Source organism: Marmota flaviventris, chromosome 11 (genome assembly GCF_047511675.1).
Source record: "Marmota flaviventris isolate mMarFla1 chromosome 11, mMarFla1.hap1, whole genome shotgun sequence".
NCBI lineage: Eukaryota > Metazoa > Chordata > Mammalia > Rodentia > Sciuridae > Marmota > Marmota flaviventris.
The window spans coordinates 98341609-98354533 of NC_092508.1; positions in this window are offsets into that span (position 1 = coordinate 98341609).

Sequence of the window (12925 nt, forward strand, 5' to 3'; positions counted from 1 at the left end):
TCTCTAAGACTAATGGCACTTCTTTTTAAGAAGCTTGATAGGTTGCAAGGAGAAGATATCTGGATATACAGTCTTGTTTGTGTGTGTAGTTTTATTTTTTATTAAAAATTCTATTTTTTGGAGGGGGCTATTCTTTATTAGTTTTGAAATGTTGTACTTTTAAAGGGATATGTCCATTTAATCTAAGGCATTAAATTTGTAAAATATGATAAATATAGAATTTAACATGGACTTTATATACTATGTTATCATTTTATGCTTAATCTTTTAAGAAATATTATTTCTATATGCTTTCTTATGGTCTGAATGTGTTTCCCCAAACCATATATTAAAACAAGTGTCAATAGTATAAAGAAATGGAGAACTCAGTTGATGATGAATGGGATTAGCAACTATATAAAATGGCTGGGAATGCTAGTGAGGCACCCCCTTTTTTGCCCTTTCCATCTCTTCTGCAAGTGAGAACAGTGTTCAAGCACAACTTTATACAGAGAGTATCCCCCAATATACATAGCATCTGCCAGTACCTTCATCATTAGACTTCATATCCTCTAGAACTGTAAGCAATAAATTTATATTATTTATAAATTACCTGACATCTGGTATTTTGTTTTAGCAGCACAGATAAAGTCATGTTCATTCTCAATTAGTTAGATCTTTAAATTTAAAGTGGATTTACATAAATATGTACTAATTATATCTTGTATCATTAATATTTATATGTAAACATATATTTTTCTTATGTATTTAAAAAAAATCCTTAGAGCATTTAGGTCTGTAGCTTGCTTGCAAGAATATTTTTTAATAATGCTTTCAATTTTTTAAAATTTATATAGTTTTGTATTTTCTCTGTGGCGATTTTCTATAAATTTGTTTTATCAAGAGATGTGTCTATTTAGTCTGTTATGCTTATACATAAGATATTGTACATAAAAAGGTTTATGGTAGTGTACATTTTTATTATTACTGACCTTGCTAGGAAATGTTTCATATTTTTCTCATTGCTTAGTTTTTCCGGTTGCACTAATTATTGTTCACCTTATTAATATTTTCAAATAATCACTTTTTGAAATTTCTGCCTTAACATTAACATATTCAAAGTTATATTCTATTTCAATGATTTCAACTTTTTATAATATCTTTATTTCTAATTTTTATAGATTTAACTTGCTGCTATTTTTCTAGCTTTTTGAGAATGAAACAGGTTATTGATTACAATTTTTAATATTTTCCTACTCCAAGATATTTATTGAAAACTGTATATTTTATCATGGGCACAACTTTTTTTGATTTAATATCTATTTTGATTGATATTAGTGTGGCTACATCAGTTCTGGTAATGCCCGTATAGTTAATGAGTAAACGTTATATCATTTTATCTTTTATTTTGACAGTCTGTGGCTTTTTTAAAAATTGTGTGCCTTATAAGCAATATATAAAAAGTTTTTATTTATTTTATTTATTTTTCATCCTGTCTGATGCTTTCAGTCTCTCATTGGAAGTATTTAGTCAAACCACATATTTAACATACAAAAATGTTTACTAACTTATTTACTGATTTATTTGAGCTTCTTTTTGTTTGCAATTTTTTTTTCTATTTAGCCCAAATGGGTTTTTGTTGTTGTTGTTGTTGTTTATGCTTTATTCCATTCTTTTATAAACGGAGAGAGTAAAAATCTTGCAATATTATGTAGTGGGGTAGATTTAAATTTTTTAAATGTTTTCTAATTAGTTATATATAACAGTAGAATGCATTTTGACACATAATACATAAATGGAGTATACTTCTCATTCTTCTGGTTGTACATGATGTACAATTATACCAGTCATGTAATCATATGTGAACATAGGGTAATAATGTCTGACTCATTCTACTTTCCTACCTACCCCCATACCCCTCCCCTCCTTTCACTCCCCTCTGTCTGATCCAAAGTACCTCTGTATTCTTCCCTGGCCCCTCCTCACTTTCGTGAATTAGCATCCACATCTCTGAGAAAACATTTGACCTTTGGTTCTTTGGGATTGGTTTACTTCACTTAATATGATATTCTCCAGCTCTATCCATTTACCTGCAAATGCCATATTTTTATTTTTCTTTAAGGCTAATATTCTATTTTATATATATATCACATTTTCTTTATCCACTAATCTATTAAAGGGCACCTATGTTGTTTCCAGAGTTCACTATTAAAAATTTACTTGCTATAAACATTGATGTGGCTGAGTCACTGTAGAATGCTGTTTTTAAGTCTTTCAGGTATAAATCGAGGAAGGGGATAGCTGGGTCAAATGATGTTTCTACTCCAAGTTTTCTAACGAATCTCCATACTGCTTCCCATAGTGGTTGCACCAATTTGCAGTTCAAATAGCAATGTATGGTTGTACCATTTCCCCCGTTGCCAACATTTATTGTTGCTTATATTCTTAATAATTGCCATTCTGACTGTGGTAAGATAAAATCTCAGTGTAGTTTTATTTGCATTTCTCTACTTATTAGAGATGTTTAACATTCTTTAACTTATTTGTTAATCAATTATATTTCTTCTTCTATGAAGTGTCTGTTAAATTCCGTTGCCCATTTGTTGATTGGTTTATTTTTATTTATTTATTTATTTTTTGGTGTTAAGTTTTTTGAGTTCTTTATATATCCTGGAGATTAATGCTCTATCTGAAGTTCATATGGTAAAGATTTTCTCCCACTCTGAAGGCTCTCTCTTCACATTATTGATTGCTTCCTTTGCTGTAAAGAAGACTTTCTCCTGCTTGAGCTTTTTAAAGTTTTTTGATTTGTAAGTCAATATTTTTAACCTGTCTTGGAAAACTCTTAGTGCTTAACATTTAAAATGGTAAGAACCTTCCTCATCTCTTCTCTATTATTCAGAGATTCCAATTACATTATAATTTTCATTATTTCTCTTTTTGGTGGAGTATTAGGTGTTGAACTTAGGGGCACTCAACCACTGAGTCACATCCCCAGTTCTATTTTGTATTTTTATTTAGAGACAGGGTCTCACTGAGTTGCTTAGTGCCTCACTGTTGCTGAGACTGGCTTTGAACCTGTGATCTACCTGTCGCAGCCTCTGGAGCTGCTGGGATTACAGGCATGGGCCACCATTCGGGCACTTTCATTATTTTTGTGTCCCTCTTGCTATATTATCTATTTTCTGCTCTTAATTAGCTACATATGTGCTTTATTTTGGCTATAGATTTTGTTTCCAGATCACTAAACAAGTGCTAGGCTTTGCCTAATCGCTTATTATACCATCTTTGAGATCTTAATTGAAGATATACTTCTACTTTCCAGAAGGTGCATTTAATCCATTAACATACTGAAGATTGCTTTCTGAATCCTGTTTGTTAATACCAGCATTTCAATCATCAATAGGTTTGCTTCTATTGGATGTTTTATCTTTATTTTTGGTTAAGTCTTTCTTCTTGAATGCATGGCTGAAACTTGCTCATGTTCCCACCATCTGGAGTGAAAAACTACATAATTAATGAGTCATCCAGGAGAGTATTAAGTATGGTTTTCTCTTAATAGTGAGTAAAAATGTATCCCCTGACAAAATGCTACTCTGATGCTACTTAGCAAAGTTGGAAAGCATGATCTGAGAGAATAAAACTATTTACAGGTAACTAAACTGTTTCCCAGAACAAAGTCCAAGGATATCTGTCTTAATGCAAGAATATTGTGAAGCAAGGATGTGAGGGAAAAGGTACACTCATACATTGCTGATGGGACTCCAAATTGGTCATCTACTCATCTCTTCTAATTAGTCATTGACTTTGCATTGTGCTCCATGTTCTAAGCCCTGTTTTGAGTTCTGTGATCAGAGACATGAATATTTTAAGACATTGGTTATGCAATCTAGGATCCAAGGAATTAATTAATGGCCACAGTGGAAAAAAAAAAAACACAGGAAATTACAATACAGAGTATAGTGCTTAAACAGGATGAGGGTAGAAGTTGGTTCTATTCAAGGAGGGAAAGCATTGGTGAGGCAACAAAGAAGATAAAGTCTAATTGGAAGTAATAAAGAGTCTTTCAGATAGGAAGTCCTTCAGATAGGAAGTGGTTGGATGTAGAAACAGAGGTGTAAAGCGTAAGGGCAGGCATTGTTTAAGGAGTGGCTAGAGGAAAGTTTCAGATGAAATTCCAGTGTCCCTTCTCATTCGTATTTTATTGGTTTAGTAAGAGCAAAGTCACCAATTGGACAATGGACATTGTGTAGAAAGGTGAAAGACTGACCAAGACAATAAACATGATCAAAGACCCCTTCAAGGTCATGTTGGCCTTGTGATACTGCTTGGCCTAAACTGAGGCAGCTGTGTAGAATCTAGAAAAAGTCTGATTCCCATATATTGTTCTTGATTAAATTCTAAGTGCAAGATTGTGCTCACATGTGAACACAAATGTAGGCAGATCTTGATATAAAACCAGTGTTACCATGGATCTTCTTTAGGAATTCTTCATTCCACTCTGCTCCAGTTTGCACAAAGGATTTCCAGGGTACAATACTGAAAGGAGAAGATGAAAAGATAACACTTTTTTTTTTTTTTGGTCTCCTACTATCCATGTCAGCTTCATTTCTGTATCTAACAGGTTTTAAAAATCTGCATACTCTCTTTTCCTTATAGTTGTAAATGGATGCGGATCTTTTGGGTGAAAGAACTAGGTGAGTGTGGTATATACCTGTGATAGTATGCAGTTTTTGTTTAAGATACACAGTTGCTTCTTTAATCAATTGTCTCTGAGTTTTTGAACAGATGATGTGAGGATATTGAGGGGGCATGGTTTCCCATGGTCTTTTATCATCTTTTACACAGCCGCTTACAGACTCCCAAACTTTTCTATGTATGCAAAGCATGTGCTACTGTTATTGGCTGCACATCTATCTCTCTCCTAGGGATGCCACTGTCTCAGATCGCTGCTGTCAAGATTGCTGATTGCCATATTCATCTATCTCTCACAGTTTAAGGCTATCAGTTGTACTATGATTTTCTGGAATATAATCACTGAAAATCATCTTATACCATCAACATTGACTGTGGGGGAACAGCCATTACTGAGGTATGGAAGATACTGCTATTCCTTCACCAGTGCATTCTGGAAAACTCAATGTAGGGAATAGCTCTGACTGTCCCAAATGGTCAGATGGTATGTCCTTTGTGTGACATAATAAGTCAATGTGTCATTGCTACTTCCCCAAGAATTCTGACTCATATTTCAGTATTGGGCAAGGTGGTTCTGGCAACTCTACTTCAAGAACTGTGAATCACTAATGAGCGGATGTAAGGGGCTACACCAACATGTTATTAGTACCAAATCCAGGGGTCTAGGTCAAACTATTATCCCAGGCCCTGGGTGAGTGCTTTAAGAAATTCTTTCTTATCCAGTCTTACATTCTGCTCCACCACCTTCTGACATAAGTCTTTCAATAGGCCTTTCCACACATAGTCAGCAATTTTTTTGCCAGTCCAAAACATGTCCTGCAAGTCCCTTGGCTTATAGGTGTCATGGAGCATGGCTTGCGCTTTCCCTTCTAAAGTCATCTAATTTTGGTTATCCAGCCTGGAAGTGCTGATGGATCATTGAACTTGACCATTAGATAACAAGTGAGGTCATTACATCATCCTGAGAGAACAGATGTTAATTTTCCTACATCGAGAAGGAAAGGGTTGATTTTATTGGGCAAGAAGTTGAAGGAAATTTATAACTTCATGAGTTTTGGGGTCATCTACCAAAAAGTACATCTGAGTTTTAAGAATTTTATTCTTTCCTGTAAGAGCACTGCCTTTCAGAAGGGAGATATTCTGGGTATGCATATTTTATCTCCTTTAATGTTCTGTTGTCTTTAAAATCAGGGCCTGAACTTGATATTTAGTTTTAGTTTTCCTAGAAGCTGCATGGAGATAGGGCTACTTTAAGGCAGCCATCCAAAGACTCAGATTTTTTGAGTATATCTTAAATTGGCAATTAATTCCCTTAAGTATACCTTTTTTTTTTTTTTTTTGCAAAACTTCTGTGCTGGTAAAAACATATTGATAACTATATTTGCCTCCATAATAATTAAACATCATACTTACTTGATATCACAATGACTTGCCCTTCACTTTCATCCCATCTCCATTAACCACAGGTAAAGCTTTGAAATAATGTTGATGCCATTGTATACTGCTTCTAGAACTGTTGTTTTAATTAAAATTGTGGAGAAAACACAGCTCAATTCAAAACTTTTGTGTTAATTCACCTTTGGAAAGGCTGATTCTATTGCAGCAAGACTTAGGGAAAAGGAAGCGAGACAGGAAAGGGTAGAAAACAAATGTAGGTTGGTATATTATAGAGCTGCCCATTATCTCACTGAGACATAGTCACGCAGCATGCCATCTAACAGGTGTACAGAAAACGAAGTTGCAGACCAACACTGGAAAGGCAATTAATCTATTCACTTCCTTTTTTCTCCTGACTATTGTACCCCCTACCCATGCACATCACATATATTTTGAGATGGACTGCCACAAAGTCTCTCAGGTAGTGTCTAGAACACTGTATTCTGTCTTTGTGTTATGGTCCTCTTTGTCAAGAAGTGATGAGAGAAGCCGGAAGCTTGGGGCCATCATTTTCAGGTGGTGAAAACTCAGAGGGCAGAGGGTCTGTCATCACAGCAGGAACTGGGCAGAGAAGTGCCTACCATCAGGAAAGCTGCAGAAGAATGCAAGAGGAGGCATTCAGCCTAAAATAGGCACCTACTATGCATTGGCTTAGAGCCTGGCAGGTAGCACGCACCATCTCCCGTAATTCACGCAAATGGTCTTGATCTTTAGATCATTTCACACTTAACTTGCTGTCTGGCCAAAAGCACCATCTGTTCCTTTGCTTTCCTGCCACCTGGTTCCTGACTCGGCTTGCCAGCTTTGCTTTGTGGGGTCTCACCTGTGTTGCCTTCTAACCTGGAGGAGCTCTTCATGATGCTGTAGACTGCTTGCAACTGTTTCTTCTTTCTTTGAACTTCTAGGGAAACCTGTGACATTTTGACACATTACCACCTTCCTTAACCTTCAAACTTTTTTGGTTTCTGTCCAACAAGATGCACTCTGCTATCCATTTATCTATTAAGTATTTATTTATTTATTATTAAACTCTTACCACTAACAACTTTGGTGAGGTGGAAAATAGAATGAAGAAATTAGTGGTAGAACAAAGTAAAATCGAATTATATTTTTACTTTTTAGAATAATATGTTAACATGAAGACCTAAAATTCCATGAGCACATCTTTTGCTTAAGCTTCAGCAAAATCATATTATACTAGAGTCCTCACTGAATTGATGAGCAACTTGATCTTCAGCCCCTAAGGGACACAAGAGCATTCCCTACCCCCTCACTAACCTGCAGGCAAGCTATTTAAAAATCAAGTATATTTGAAACTAGGTATATTTAGACAATGTCGGGATGGCCTCAAAATTCCCTTATAAATCCGTGACTCACATAAGGTGCTTCATGTGGCAAAAAGTGATTTTTTTTCAAGAAATCTGAGAGATATAAATAGGGCACATCTTTGGTTCTTTAAGCCAAGTACTAAGCTCTGTCTTCAATGAAAAAATCTTTTCTGACAATAGCCTTATTTATCCTGTTCACACTGTTGTTACTAAACTGTGAGCGGAAACTCTGATCATAACCTTTTGCTTTTAAAGGAAGATGAGAGGAATATATTTAGGGTGAAGTTCCAAGTTGAAGAAAGACTTAAAACAACTACCATCTGATTATAGTGAGATTATGGAAATATTTATTACATGTGTTTATCAAATTTATAGAAATAAATATTTGTCTATGAATATTTATTGAGCATATATATGTATAAGTAGATATGTATATTTATTAATTACATATTTATCAAATTCATGTATTGATATGGATATGCATAGAGCTTTTACAGTCAAAATATCAGATGAGGTTAAGGTGTAAATGAATTAATTAGTTAATGTTAAAATTAAAAAAAAAATAAATTGTGTTTTACCAAAAGATAAATATTATTATCATATTAGAATATGTCTCATTAAAATATGTAGTCAGGTTCCTGCCTTTTCTAATTTTGGTCTAAGAAATAAAGAGATCTCATCCTTTAATCACTATTTCTTAGGAATATGTTCCTTGAATCATTTGGCTAAATAAGACAAAGAGAGAGTAGGCAGAATTCATAGGTCAGATTTCAGTGAATAAGTACATTGTTTGCTTAAAACTCAATATTAAGCAAAAGATGTTTTAAAAATTATGAAACTGAGAAGTAGGTCCATATAGTTTGCCAAATGCCATCTGTGTGCCAGTGACAGGTTTCCACAATGTCACTTTCATGAAAACCTTGAAAAGTAATGTGATACTTGTAATGTGATACTTTTCAGATTTATTGTGAGGATCCTGGAGCTGAGAACTTAAATTCCCAGCCAAGAGAGTCCAGGAGGAAGGGGTCAAAGGCCTAATGACAATGTCATTGGGATGTCACTTGGTTTAAGACAAATGTCAGTAAAAGGCCCCTTCAGGAAAAGAATAACTTTGGAACAAACACCTTGCTCCCCAAGAACATTTCTGAGATAGGGTATCTTTATCACTAAATGGCCATTACTATTTGTCATAACTCAATAGCAAGGTGTGTAAATTCTTCTCTCAAAGAATTATCAGAACAATTTTTCATAGTAGCTTGGTTGAGTCAATGATTTTTCATAGTAGCTTGATTTTTCAATACTGAGTTTGATCCCCTGAACACTTGTGACAATTAATTTTATATAACAGTTTAATTAGACCACAGTACCCAGATATCTGGCCAAGCAGCAGTCTAACCATTGCTGTGAAGCTATTTAAAAAAAAGAAAAATGAAATTGACATTAAAATCAGTAGACTTTGAGAAAAACATATCACCTCCATAATGCAGTGGACTTCATCCAATCAGTTGAAAGTCTTGATGGAAAGCCAACCAAGGAAAAGGAAAATCTACTTTTGGATTGCCTTCCAATTCCACCTGCAAAATTACTTCCTCCATGGATCTCCAGACTGTCTACTTGCCCTGCAGATCTCAGATTTGTCAGTCCCCACAATCATGGTATGAGTCAATTCCTTAAAATAATTCTCTCTCTCTCTCTCTCTCTCTCTATTAGTCACTACATAAATGTTTAAATGCCCACTATTTCCCTGAATAAAATGAGAGGAATTTTCAAGTTCTAAAAACTTTTCTGTTAAATATACACCAGATATGGTAGACAACCCAAGAAACTTTTAATAATGTATGTAGTTTTTAAAATAGTGAAATATGATGAGCTCAGCATTCTGATCCATTGTTGGTGGTAAATACAATGGCAAATAAAATGGAAGTAAACATGAGTATAATTTAAATTTATATTCAATTCAGCCCCATTCCATTTCATTTTTTTAAGTTTATTTAAAAGACAACCATAATAGACATGATTTCATACCAGTTTACTTAATAGATTACCTTTATTTAGAAAAAAAAGATCTTAATGGTATTATTGTATGAAGAAATGCCAAAAAACAAATTATGTAAAAAAGAGTTGATAATTATTTAAATTATGATATATATGGATAGTGGAATAATTTGTAGATATTAAGAACAATTTGAGAATTATTGAGGACATGGAATATATTAATGCTTTAATATAAAAGAAAATAATAAAAAAGCTACAATCCACAAACATTCAGAATATAAATCTATGAGTTTATGTATTTGGTAAGATGATGTTAAGTGCCTCCAAAACACTGAAAGACAATCCTTATATGGAAATCTTTATATGTATTATTTTTGGTTTTTATTATAATTTGTTCTTTCCCAAATTATTTCCAAGCAGCATATATTATTTTGTATTTTAAAAAATAAATAATATGAAGTTAGTTGGAAATAAGAAAAATTAAAGGATATTAGAATTTAAATTAGGAAAAAAAAGAAGCAAAGAGGTACAAACTTAACAGAGAGAGAGAACCCCGGTCAGGCTCAGTGTTCCCTTGGTTAACTAGGCTCTATAGCTTCCATCACTCAGACAATCTAGCATTGTCAAGAAATGATAGACAGAGCGCTGCTGATGTGAACCAAATAAGCATGGTTTAGGTTGCCTACTGCTACATCCACCCTCATGAAACAACCAAGAAAGACAGAATATATATTATGATGAAATGCCTAAGGTTAAAGTGTTCAAGTTAATATTTAGCCAAATCCAAAACTAAAAATCAAGACCAGGGTTGAGGCTACATATCATTATATATGCACTTTCTAGAATTTGAGAACATACTCTAATTTTCATTCAATAATTATTATAAGATCTTTTTCATTAGAATTTTAAAAATTAAGGCAAATTTTATTTCATCTCGGGCATGAAGACTTGGTCAGTGAGAGTTATGTACTTCATTAAAACCATTCCATACTTTGAAGTTTTATGACTGAAATAAATGGTGTCTGAATATTTTGAAAGTACAATTAGAACTTCTATGTTCAAATTTTTTATTTGTAATATTTGTGTTTGCACTTGCTGCTTAATAATGACAGGAAATAAATTTATCTTTAATCTGTACATCCATAAATGAGGTTGAAGCTGTTTAATTGCTTCACAAAAAATAGTACCATTGCGTTTTCCTCTACATCTGAGCATGGAACCAACTTTAGACTTCTTCTTGCAGTTGAATGTTTTATACATCTTCGTTGCAGGTTTCTTATCAGAAGTACCTGTGTTCTTGAAACACACCAAAATGATGACTTGTTCCGCAGATTTTAGCAATGAATTCTCATTGAAGCCCTTCATTATAATTATCTGCACTATAAAATATTAAGGGTTTCTTTTGTTTAAATTGCTGTATTAGTTCAGGTTCTTTAGAGGAATAGAACCAACAGGATGTATACACACACACACACACACACACACACACACACATAAACATATAAATAAATCGCCATTTTTCTAATTTTGGTATATATATATACCAAAATTAGAAAAATGGCGATTTATTTGATTGGCTCATGCAACCAGAAGCTGGATCATCCCACAATGGCGGCTCTCTGAAGGCTAGAGAGCCAGAGGAATCTGTAGCTGCTCAGTCCAAGAAGCCAAAGCCTCAGAACAGAGGGATCTATGACATAGACCAAGTTTAGGACTAAAGGGCTATAAACTCTGTGCAGAGTCTACTTTGGAAGAGTGAAGGATCTGGAGATTGATGGTTGCCACAGCAACCTAACCAACTGCTCAAGAAGAATTGACCTGTGTCTACTGATACTTCCTCAGGCTGCCACCATTTTGTTCCATCCAAGCCCCCAACCCATTGTGCCCCCAACACATTTTGGATGGGTACCCTCCTCAGTTTGGTCCCCCAAATGCCAATCATTCTTAGAAACACCTTCCTTGACATAACCAGAAGCCTCTTAATCTTAGGCACCTCTTATTCCAATCAAGTTGACAATTTAAAGCCAGATGTGGTGGCACAGGCCTTTATTCCCAATGGCTTGGGAGGCTAAGGCAGGAGGATTGTGAGTTCAAAGCCAACCTCAGCAACTTAGCGAGGCCCTAACTCAAAAAGCCATTTGCTGGCATGGGGTGGGGGGAGGTGTTCAGCTAGATATGAGGCTCAGCGGTTAAGTGCTCCTGGGTTTATTCTCTAGTGCAAAAAAAAAAAAAAAAAAAAAAATTCTACCCTCATAATCAAATCCCCTTGCAAAGGCCCCACCACCTAAGACCATCACCTTGATAAATAGATTTCACCATATGAATTCTGAGGAGAAAAATCATTCAAATGGTAGAGAATAAGACCATTCAACAAGAGAGTATGAGATGAGAAAAAGATACAGGTGAGAAGGATATCTTCAATTTTCTACCTGGGACACTCCTACTTTGGATACTTCTTTGAACATAATGAATATTTATGACTCATCAGGCAGGAAGGAGATTAGATACACATTTTTGCTTATATATTTACAAGTCACTAACTCTATCTTTCCAAACTAATACTTGCTAGTTACCCTGATGAGACTGGCTTTCCACCCCAAACACCTCAGAGCCCATTCCCCAGTCTCATGTCTCTCTTCATTTTTGCAAGATGACTTTTGTACTTATTTTTATCTGAGTAAATAGTATGTGAAAGGAGTCCCAGAGTTTGATTTACTTTGCCTTGTTTATTCATATAGTGATTGTAACATCCTTTTTTCCTCTTTCTATGTGAGTTGAAAATTAAGATCTGTCCCAAGGGAAGAAAAGTTGTTTGAAAGTGAATGACTTGCTTTAGGATGATTTCAATGGCACTTAGGAAGATAACAGAATGAAACATGGTGCATGACACACCAATGAGAAATCAGCCTACCAAATACTTACTGAATGTGATATATATACTCTCAGGTACTTGGCCATACCACCCTTCACACTACAATCTAAGCTCCAAGGAGAGAGGTAATGTCAGGCCTCATGAATGTGCTACACACGTATTGCCTCAACATCCCACATTGATGGAAATAAATGTGAATAAGCTCAAATTGAATCTTCCTGCATGAGTTTCCACAGTCCAGGACTTTTGTGCAGGGACCTGGCCAATGGCCCAAATAACTATCTCCTCAAAACTGCTGTTCTTCCTGTCTGGAGCTTCAAAGCCCTGAAAACCAGAAGACAATCTGTCGGGGCACAAAGTTCCTCTCAAGTTCTGCATATTCTTTCTGCAGTGAAGTTGAGCTAGTCAGAGTCAAAGGGTATCTAGAACAGCTTCCAAGTTTTCAAATTGATATTTTGTGATGCTTAATTAGAGTTATTTCTAGGAGCCTGAGAGATAGTCATCTCTAATCAAGATAAAAAGTAATTAGTGGGCAATTGTAAGGTGAGAAAAAAAAATATTCAAAAATACTCTGATCAATTTGATACAGTGTTTATGTACAAAAATGATTTCATGTTTT